This window comes from Dipteris shenzhenensis, chromosome 6 (genome assembly GCF_047967505.1).
Source record: "Dipteris shenzhenensis isolate YYH24624 ecotype China chromosome 6, Dip_SZ_1.0, whole genome shotgun sequence".
Lineage (NCBI taxonomy): Eukaryota > Viridiplantae > Streptophyta > Polypodiopsida > Gleicheniales > Dipteridaceae > Dipteris > Dipteris shenzhenensis.
The window spans coordinates 42420695-42432648 of record NC_141601.1 but is presented as its reverse complement, the minus strand read 5'-3'; the positions used below and the strand labels follow the sequence as shown (position 1 = coordinate 42432648).

General features: G+C 41.3%; 2 pseudogenes; both read right to left on the bottom strand.

Moving 5' to 3' along the window:
* Positions 1–2446: 2446 nt before the first annotated feature.
* LOC147901198 (uncharacterized) lies at positions 2447–3187 on the bottom strand (annotated as a pseudogene).
* On the bottom strand, positions 3188–11593 carry LOC147901197 (uncharacterized; annotated as a pseudogene).
* Positions 11594–11954: the final 361 nt, after the last annotated feature.

Genomic DNA, 11954 nt, shown 5'->3' with positions numbered 1-11954 from the left:
CCCAGATGTTTTATGAGGGTGAGCCTTCTTCTTGGGCACTCTCGGTATGCAGGCAGGTGATAGAGACCTACTCTCTTCAAGATGTACCATTTACACCCTTCAGAGCTTTTCATGCTTTAGTGGACACTTCCTGGGAGATTCTAGCTAGCATTTCCTCTTGGCACATCTGGAGAGCTAGATGTATAGAGGCCCTGGATGGCACCTAGATACACCCTTCACATGTGTTCATGGGTATTTGGACTGACAAGGTTCATACTTTGATAGCCATTTGGGCTAGCATGTAGGGCCCTTCACGGACAGCCTCTTCTAGGAGGACTGTATTTCTACGAGATTGGAGGGGTTCTCCCTTTTTTTCGAAGGGCTCTACAGGATTGAGATGGCTCTTTCAGCCCCAATCCTTTCTTTTTGGCTTTTGAGCTTCTCATGCATTGCATGGTGTATCCCATATGGAGCTTGTTGCTCTAACGGCTTTCTTTAATACTTAATAGAAGTCTCTTTTTGCACCCCCACAAAAAAAAAAGTTCATGGATTGCCCACCCCTCCATTAGAATGATATGTTGATAGCTTACATAGCTGCTTCATCAGGCTCATCGCTTTCAAATGTTTCTCTTATGGACTAGTAGAATGAAGATTATAGAAAACTACTATCTATTCTTCACAGAAAACGCTCACTAGTATGTGGGAAAGAGGAGTATGTGGATCAAATCTTCACCATTCCTTTGCAAGAATGCGTTGCACAGAATAGGAAGACCTCTAGGGCCCCGACATGTTTTGTGGGCTTAGATCAATTGGCTCCTATAGGCAATCTATCTACGGAGGAAGAGGGAGCTCTCCCTGACATGTTCGAGGAGTTGGGGGATGTGATCAATTTGGCTAACAAACTGAATTACTGCGATCGGTACGCCTAAATAAAGAGGTCCCTACATCTCATTCAACGTATCATGGATGACACTTTCATGCAACTGGGGACAGCCATCTTCAATTCAACAGGTTATACTCATAAGCTCCTCTCCCAGCAACAACATTGGAAGTTAGAGTTTGAGAGAGCTCAAGCAGCCCAATAGCACACCACAGAGGTGACACTTCGGCAGCATGAGGAGAGTTGGAAAAAAGAGAAGGAATCAGCTGTTCATGAGCATACATCGCTAGACTAGAATCTTAGGATTGTTTGTGTATATGCTATCTTTGGAAGGGGTTTGAGTTAGTCAATCAGTTAATTAGCTAGTGGATACCATCATAACAGAGAGCTAAATTTATTCCAGGTGGTTGCTAGTGGTCGAGTTGTCATCATAACCATGAGCACAATTTTTGCCAGGTGGTAGCTACCACCACAACAGAGAGCATTATGTTTGCCAGGTGGTAACTACCAACATAACTATTGGTAGCTACCACCACACATAATTTTACCCAGGTGGTCAAGTCATAAAATAGCTGGTAGCTAGCATCATGAGAGAGATCACCAACTTTGGGGGAAATTGATAGCAACCACATACAATGACATTGCTCACAATATTAACCCTCTTCTTTGACACTAGGGTAGCATGAGGCACCTTGACTCCATGCACCTAAATGTGGATGCCTAGTCATCACAAATGTGTAAACCTATTTTGCATTAAGTGCCCCATTTTCATGTATTGCAAATGAGATCAAAGTCATGAAAAGAACCAACCGAAACAGAGAACAGAATGTATTTCATTTAATGGAAGTTATCAAGCAAGTAAGCGGTAGCCTACACTTGTTCCTATTTTTGATCTCTGCTAACTTCTCAGATTATGTGATAGCATTGTATTACATGATGCTTTTTCTACATATCAAAGGGAATGATGTTATAAATAGCTTCATACACTTCAGACGACAATACATATGTTCTCACATGTCCTTCCCGCTCCATTGGAAACTTGATAGCTTTGACAAGGTGGGACTCGATGAAGATTTCAAGCTCCAACCTTAAAAGCCTGTACTCATATGGATTTCTTTGAGTTTGCTTGTACCAAAATCCCTTGACCACAAATGAGCCTCAACCACAAACATTCCCCCATGCATCTTTAAGTGGAACGTCTGTCTTTTCCTTCCGCTGTGTGCATTTTAGAATATAGAAATCCACAAGCTCATCATTGTTAGGGGGAGCTATAACAACAAAATTATCACCAACACAAAGTGCATCATGGTGTCCTTCAAATGTTGGATCATTAGTTTCGTCATCATCTTCAATGATATTCTCTATGGGTTGTAGGGTAACATACTCTCAAAAGGGCATTATGATGTATTGGAACACCTTCTCCATTTGCCATATGCATGTAGGCACTACAAAAACATGAAAATTACTTACACCTTAAAGCTGTCCATTTGTTAAAGAATATCCCAACACACAATGCAACTCACACGAATTAGGCAAAGATTTACAATCCCAATTCCTGCTTTTGTCCACATCACCTTCCTTGATTTCCTAAGACACTCGAGTAACGGTTTGAGCCTTTGAGGAGTATGTGGCATCAGCCCCTTCGGACAATGTCTCTCTTAGAAATAACACCAATTCCTTTGCACATTGGAGCTTTGCACCATTTGTCTTTAGCTTGTCATGAGTGAGATGCCTTTTAAGGACAGCCCTTGTACCATCGTGTTTACCCTTTTCATGTCCTGAACAAAAACAATTATGTGTCATTTTCATTCCTGTCATTGTGCCATATTAAGCAACAAAGTAAAAAGGCCTCTTTACTTTGAAATGTGAGGTTGCTCCATCTAACCACATCCAATGTTCATTGACCTGAATGCCTTTATCTTTCAGCTAGAGTGTGATGCATCCTATCATCAGATGATAGTATTTGTGGACGATGCCTACAATATGCACATACGTAATTTGGACAAAGATTGTAACTTGGTTGGAGTGCCAATGCATGGATTGGATCTCGTTTTGTTCTTTGAAAGTGTAGTTTTCTACAAAATCTACAACAGAAACCACCACTTCTTTGGGGAAGCGAACAAGACACTCCTTGAATTGCTTTGCCTGCCATCTGTAGACAAAGTTATGCTTTATAAACTTGTTCAAGTGGTCCTTAAACATTACCAAAAGCTCCCTACATTGCATCTCTTTGAATGAAAGAACTTTCCTTTTTTTCTTTTTTCCATCAACTATGGTTCCAACTTGGACATCCTCAAATATCTTTACAGACACTATACGTGCAGTAAATTATTCCTCCCTTGGGCAACATCCCATTTTTCCTGCTCCACATGAAGACCATTGTCCCATCAAGCACTTAAGTGCATGGTAGCTAGCACAGATTACTTTCGGGCAAAGGATAGATTCCCAAAGCACAATTATGCCTGCAAAATTTTTCACATGTGCCTTGCTACTAGCACTTGAACCACAAATTTCAAATCTACAATTGCACTCTACTCCATGCACACCAAAAGAGACCTGTCATAAGTGGTTTACAACATCCTTAAAAAAAGACATCTGCACATGTGTGATGCAGCAACAAGTGTACCGGTCCTTAAGCTTGCGCACAAAGTAAGGCTTCAACTTCTCAAAGGCCCTTTGGTGAATCTGTACCTCCGGGTGGCTCTATTTGAAGGCAACAAAGAACTCCACCTACATTAAACATATTAGTTTGTTAGTACTTTGTTATTACTCATTAAAGTTATTCGAAAACGTTAATAAATAGGGAGTTTCAAGTTTGCCTATGACAAGAAAAAGGACAAAAGGGATACTTCTCTTGTTGTTGTATGTATTGGCAAAATAATACCTACCATTGTTCTGTTAGTGGCAAGTAATTGCAGATAGGGAAGTACTACTATGCTAGCACCACTGATAAGCACACGAGTAGCTACTATTCTATCATGCAAATTGAATATCTATAACATAAATTAAGTGCCATGTATTGAGTGAAAACACGTACTCAATCAATGTAGCTGATGAAAGTATCTCGTTACATTTTTTAATAAGCATTGAATCTTGAGTGCAGCGTGTTCCATCCAATGATGTTTAATCTGGTCACCTTTGGAGATCTACAGATAAACCCTTTGGTCACCATACTTCAAAGCTAAATTTGTTCCTGATTACCAACTAAATTGTGTTTCTGAGTGATGGCTACTCTCACTTAGTGGCAGCAAGTGGTAGCTTCCACTAAAATAATCGCCTCGCTTAGTGGCAACAAGTGGTAGCTTCCACTCAAATAATCAATGTAGCTGATGAAAGCATCTTTAAATTTACATCTTTTAATAGGCTTTCAATTTTGAGCACAGCATGTTCCCTCCAATGATGATTAATCTGGTCACCTTTGGAGATATACAAACAAACCCTTTGGTGACCACACTTCAAAGGTGACTCTGTTTCTAATTGCCAACTAATTTGTATTCCTAAGTTATGGTTGCTCTCCCTCTATGGCAACAAGTGGTGGCTTCCACTGAAAAAATTGTGAAGAGAGTGGGAGAAAGGTAAGGAGTCTCACTTGCATCTTTCTCACATACACAATGGGGGAATACACACAAAGCTCGAGGCTAAAAATAGTTTTCCTCTTCTTAGTTGTGAAAAACAAAAAAACTCTCTCTATTTACAAAAGGAATTGATGAACCCTATATGTGGGTCTCAAACCAAACTCAACTAACCTAGGTGGTATAGTAACTGAGCCACTCACTAGAGTACATAAAGATAGCTATCATCCAGCTATTATTCATGGGCGGTGTACCAACCGCATCTGCAGCTAACAAGTCGGTGACATAAATGCACAACGGTCACCCTGGCATATCACGAGTGGAGCTCGATATCTCAACACTCCCCCTTGAGCTCAATCCCAATTCCTGCATATATACCAAGCAGATCTGAGAAATTGTGCAGCTTCTCTGCACCCAATGCCTTCGTGAATATGTCAGCTACCTGATCCTCTATGCTGACATAAACTAGATCAATAGAACCTACTAGAACCTTGTCCCGCACATAGTGATAATGCACCTCAATGTGCTTTATTCTAGCATGATAGACTGGGTTATTTGCCAAGCCTATACTGCTCATGTTGTCACAATAAATGACAACTGGCCTATCTGTAGACTAATGCATATCATAAAGTAGCTTACGCAACCAAGATACCTCACATGCAGCCATTGCTACACCCCTGTACTCAAACTCTATGCTCGACAAGGCAACTGTAGGCTGTTTCTTGCTGCTCCAAGTGACTACAGCACTCCCAAAAGAGAACACATATCCACTTGTAGATCTTCTATCAGAAATACTACCAGCCCAATCAGCATCAGTGTATCCATGCAACTGTATCTGAACCCCAGTCTCATAAAATAGTCCATACTGCAATGTGGACTTCACATACCTCACATGCAGCCATTGCTACACCCCTGTACTCAAACTCTATGCTCGACAAGGCAACTGTAGGCTGTTTCTTGCTACTCCAAGTGACTACAGCACTCCCAAAAGAGAACACATATCCACTTGTAGATCTTCTATCAGAAATACTACCAGCCCAATCAGCATCAGTGTATCCATGCAACTGTATCTGAACCCCAGTCTCATAAAATAGTCCATACTGCAATGTGGACTTCACATACCTCAGTATGCGTCTAACCGCATCCAAATGCGGTTTCCTTGGAGCCTGCATAAACTGACTTACCAACCCAACAACATAGCTCAAATCTGGCCTGGTAATAGTCATATAAATCAAACTTCCTACTATGCGTCTGTACATAGAAGGGTCTTCCAAAAGCTCACCTGCATCTGCGCTCAACTTCACATTCTGCTCCAAAGGAACTGAAATAGGCTTACAACCTGTCATCCCATATTTGGATTGCATGTCCAATCCATATTGCCTCTGCAAGAGCCATATCCCACTTGTTGATCTGATCACCTCAATGCCCAAGAAATAACGCAGCTCTCCTAAATCCTTCGTCTCAAACTTCTGCTTCAATAGCATTCTCCCATGAAGGATATCTTCATCACTATCACCTGTGATGATCAAATCATCAACATAAATGACAAGCAGCATAATACCTTTCTCTGTTTTTCTCACATAAAGTGAGAAATCTACCTTGGAAATCTGAAAGCCAATAGTGACAAGATACTCTCTTATCTTGTCAAACCATGCTCTAGGTGCTTGCTTCAAGCCATACAAGGCTTTCTTCAACCCTGTAAACAAACCCTGTAAACAAACTCAAGATGAATAGCATGCACATAACTTGGTGGCTGCTCCATATAGACGTCTTCTTGCAAATCACCATGCAAGAAGGCATTCTTTACATCCATCTGATGTAAAGACCATCCCTTTGATGCGGCCATAGCAATGACTACTCTTACGGTTGCCATCCTTTCAACCGGACTGAATGTTTCTTCATAATCAATGCCATATGTCTGTGCATACCCCTTGACAACTAATCTTGCCTTGAATCTATTCACAGAACCATCTGCATTGTGCTTCACCTTATAAACCCACTTGCAACCAATTGCATTCTTGTCTTTAAGCAAAGGTACCAATTCCCATGTAGCGTTTGCTTCCAAGGCATCCATTTCTTCATCCATGGCTTTCTCCCATTTTTCTTTTCCCATGGCTTGCTCAAAAGAAGTGGGCTGTGGTTCTTGTATCACTTTGACCATATAGGCATAGTGAATGGCTGTAAATCCATCATATTTCAGCCTATCCACGGGATACTTAACTCTGGTAGACCTATGCGAAATAGGCTCACTACTAGGTGCTCTCAAAACATCCCTTGTCTTTCTTACTCCAGGTGTAACAATAGAAGGAATACCCAACTCATCATCAAGGCTCTGTTCTAAGCCACTGGATTCACCATCCACATAAGAGTGACCTGCATTCACATCAACCATGGGCTGATCTACTTTCTCTTTTCCTTTTCGTGATACTTGCATACCACTTGTCTTTCTTACTCTAGGTGTAACAACAGAAGGAATACCCAACTCATCATCAAGGCTCTGTTCTGAGCCAGTGGATTCACCATCCACATAAGAGTGACCTGCATTCACATCAACCATGGGCTGATCTACTTTCTCTTTTCCTTTTCGTGATACTTGCATACAACTATCTGCATTGCTTGGAGGAGATTCTCCTGATCTCAATCTGCCTATCCATGACGAAGTATGTGAACCACTGCTAGAGGACACTACAGGTCCACTAATATTTTGTGATTGCTACTGTGAATTCTGTGCAACATTACCATTTTGTGCATCTACATCATCAATCACATTTACTGGTTTATACTAGCTGCTCATCTCATAAAAAACAACATCTCTGCTCACTGTAAACTTATGAGTAGAAGGGTTATAGCATCTATACCCTTTCTGCTACAGAGAATAACCAATGAAGATGCACTTCTCATCCAACTTGGATCTCAAATCATCTGGCACATCAACATAGGCAATGCAACCAAAAACTTTCAAATGATAAATGTCTGTTTTCCTACCAGTATACCTCTCCTCTGGCGTCATGCCATGTATTGCTGCAAGGGGAGTCCTGTTCATTATATAGACTGCTATAGCAACTGCTTCAGCCCAATAATAATCTGGCATGCCTTTTTCATTGAGCATGGCATGAGATACCTCTCCAATATGCCTGTTTTTCCTTTCTGCAAGTCCATTTTGTTGTGGGGTATGACTACATGAATATTGCTGCTTTCTGCCATGGTCCTGTAGGAACCTTGCAAACTCATTTGAGAGGTACTCTCCCCCTCCATCTGACCTTAGACATTTTATTTGCAAGCGTGTTTCGTTTTCAACCATATCTTTAAACGCTTTGAAATGCCCAAACACTTCACTTTTCTTTTTCATAAAATACACCCAAACTTTTCTGCTGTAGTCATCAATAAAAGTGACAAAATAATGACAGCCTCCAATAGATGCAGCTTTAGTAGTCCACACATCAGAGTGGATTAATTCCAATGGTCTCTTACTCTCTTGAACATGTCTAGGAAATGGTTTCCTTGCCTGTTTTCCTAATTGACAGGCTTCACATACCTTATGCATTTCTGCAACCTTGAACTTAGGCAATCCTGCAACAATATTTTGAGCTTGCATTAATTTAAGTCGTTGTACATTAACATGACCAATGCGTTTATGCCAGATATCAATATCTGCAACTACACTAGTCCCATGTGTAAACATTGCTACACTCAATTCAGGCATGTCCGCATCTAACATAAACATCCTGCCCTTCTTCTTCCCTTTTGCTATCAAGCGACCTTTATTTTTCATATCCTTAACAAAGCATCCATGAGGATTAAATCTAACCTGCAAGCCCTATTCAACCATTTGACCAATAGAACCCAGGTTCTTGATGATATTCGGGACATGAAATACATCAGACAGGTATTTCCTTTTCCCATCCTGCATAGACAAAGGAACTTTACCAATCTGCACAATAGGATGTGCAGTATCATCACCAGTCTCCACAAATCCTGGTCTTTTCATTTTCCTTGCATCCTGCATCCATTCCGCATGACCTATCATGTGGTTTGATGCACCTGAGTCAACATACCACACATCATTGCTTTCTTCTACACTTGTCACAGAATTGGTCATGTGCTACACCATAAACAAATGCTCATTTCTGTCATCACCCTGTCTACTAGAGGATGCATAATTGCCTTGCTGCAATTTTTCATTCATGATGTCATTCTGCTTTTTGTAGCAGTCTTTAGCCATATGACCCATTTTACCACAGTAGTAGCATTCAACATTGATGTTTGCATTTTGGCCTCTCTGCCATCCACCAGGACCTCTTTGGCTTTGTTGCATATTCTGATTTCTGCCACGGCCTCCAGATTGCCTGCTCTACCTCTGCCTCTACCTCTTCCAACATTTGAGTAGAAGACACTTTCTTTTGAAATTTCTCCTCAAGAAGATGCACCACCATTTCTCTGCTCTTCAGAAATTAGAAGAGCAATCAACTCCTCAAAATCAGGAAATTTTTCACAAACGGCGATGGATGTTCGGAATTGTACATAATCCTTTCCTAGACCATTCAAGGTCACAGAAACTAAATCATCATCTTCCACTGGCGACCCAATGGAAGCAAGTGCATCTGCAATCTTCTTCACCTTCATGTGGTAGTCATTGATGCTCATATTTTCTCTCTGCACATTATGCAACTCTTGCTATACATTTTTGTCAAAGTATCCCATGCCTCCTTTGGCGTCCTTGCATCTTGAATATGCACAATCATAGAATCTGAAATACTGAGACAGCTAGTACATAACTTTTTTGCCCCTCTCATGCCAGCCTTTAAATGGCTACAACTCCTGTTGATTGGGAACATTAGGAATTACTGGTTCTTGTTCAGCTCTAGTAATGAACTCCCAATAGCTTTTTCCCTAAAGGAAATTCGTCATTTTAAACTTCCGTCCTGGGAAGTTGTTCTTGTCAAGCTTTTCAATGACAATCTGTGAAGGAGCATCAGATGCCATTACATAACACTGCAAAAATATTCTGTCATTGCAAAAAACACAACTTCTACCTCACAAGGGCAAATCTGCAAAACTGATGAAAGTGGTATTTGACCACACAGTCACTTCTTAGTGGCGATTTTGCATCAACGCGCAATAAGAATGATTCTGTCACTCCCAATATCTCTGCACAAAGGCATATGATGCAATTTCTGCAGCAACTTTTCACCGACCTGCAAAACAGCGATCGCACAACAAAAACAGGGCACTTTTCTGAGTGCCTGTGGAAAACTTCCGCCACCAAAACGGGCCCCCAAATGACTTTGAATAAAAAATAGGGCATATACTGCCCTCTCACCGCGCCGCGAAGGGCGTCCCAATCTGAGACAGTGCACTCTTGCACTTTTCGATTGTGCTACCTGCAGAGATTTGCTCCCAAACTCAAAAAAGGAAAGCAACACTGATCCTCTCACCAAGACACCGTGAACTTGGTTTGCTTTCTTGAGCTCCTTACCACGAACCGAGCTCTGATACCATGTGAAGAGAGTGGGAGAGAGGTAAGGAGTCTCACTTGCAGCTTTCTCACATACACAATGGGGGAATACACACAAAGGTGGAGGCTGAAAACAGTTTTCCTCTTCTTAGTTGTGAAAACCAAAAGAGCTCTGTCTATTTACAAAAGGAATAGATGAACCCTATATGTGGGTCTCAAACCAAACTCAGCTAACCTGGGTGGCATACTAACTGAGCCACTAACTAGAGTACATAAAGATAGCTGTCATCCAGCTATTATTCATGGGCGGTTGACCAATCGCATCGGTAGCTAACAAGTCGGTGACATAAATGCACAATGGTCACCCTAGTATATCACGAGTGGAGCTCGATATCTCAACAAAATTTGCCTTGCTTACTTGCTCAAATATGTAGGCCATTATTTTAGTGGAAGCTCAAATAATTGCCTTGCTTAGAGGCAGCAAGTGGTAGCTTCCACTAAAATAATTGCCTACTACATAGTAGTAGCTACTGCATAATCATTCGATAGCTACCACATATGGATTCAATGGACTGGTAGCTCTCTTGGCATTGTCGCTAGTGGTAGCACTTGATAGCTACTAGTGGCGATTGGTAGCAAGTGCTACCAAGGGTTGCATTTCTGTTGCTCTAGCTTAGTGGTAGCGAGTGGTAGCAAGTGTTGCATTTCTGTTGCTTCCACTTAGTGGTAGCTTGCACTCAAATAATTGTCTGCTCTTTGTTTATGGTAGCAAATGGTATCTTCCACTCAAGAAATTGGCCACCACCCATGGTAATGGCAGCAATGGGCACCTAATGACAGCTATCATGCCAATTGGTGGTGGTGGCTACCACTTGCTACAAGAACAAGAGCACTCATACCTAATAGACGTGGTAGCTACTACTCAATTATTTCTTAACCACTTACAGAGCTCCTACTTCAGTACTGCTAGTAGGACTCGATAGCTAAGTGCCAGCAATGGATGCCTAATGATAGATACTGATTCATTTAGTGGTGGCTATGATTTGCTACAACAATCACAGCACTCGTAGTTAATAGAGGTGGTAGCTAGTAGTTAGTTATTATGTACGGGCAGCACTTCGTAGCTCATCGCATCATTCGGTAAGTAGTAATAGCATTTCAGCAAATGGTAGCCACCATGTAGCTACCCAAAGGTAGAGCAGTGTCTATAACACATGTCTAATAACACAACAGTAATGAACAGGTACTTATTCGCAGCAAGTCATAATGGTAGCTAACGTGTAGCTAACAAAACAGAACCTAAAAGCCACCATCAGCTTGTTAGCAACATACCATAGAGAAGTAAGGAATGAGCTTATGATTCTTGAAGGGATACAACCTGAAGGAATATCACCAACCTAAGGCTGCTCAAGAAAATGCATTTTTTGTTTCTTGCAAGTCTTTCCCCCTGTACGCTTTCAACAGACATCGTTCGTATTGGGCGAGACACGTGTATTACTGGTCCAAAATGATAGCATTAACTCCTTCACCTCTTGTAATTGCACCCTTTATGCATGGTTGTCATTCGCACAAATGCAATGATATCATCTCTTGGCACATTCGAGATGTAGTAGCATAGAAGTTCCTACGATGCACAGTTAGAAGTCTTGATGTAGCCGCAACATTTTGTTTCCTAGCTTGGGCTTTGGTATTCATGACCATCATCATGCTCGCCCTCGTCAGAAACAACTCTTTAGAGCTTTGGGATTTTTCATGTACTTGAGGGTGTTCTGAAGGCCGCTTATCAATAAACCTTTTTCATGATCCGCAACTTTCCTGGCAATTTTAACCTTTACCTCCTCACGTAGACCTTGTGTACGTTGCTTGAAGTACCTCACAACATCAAATCAAAAGCGAACTGCTATGTTAGAAAGAGCCAAATACAAACAAAGATTCCAAGAAATTATCGTCATTTGTTGATGCATTGAACACTCCTTACCACATTTTTTGCATGCCTGCATTTTCAGCGTTTTCTGCCAAAATGCCTTCGAAGCTCAGGTCTCTAGTGTGAGTTTCACTACACAAGGAA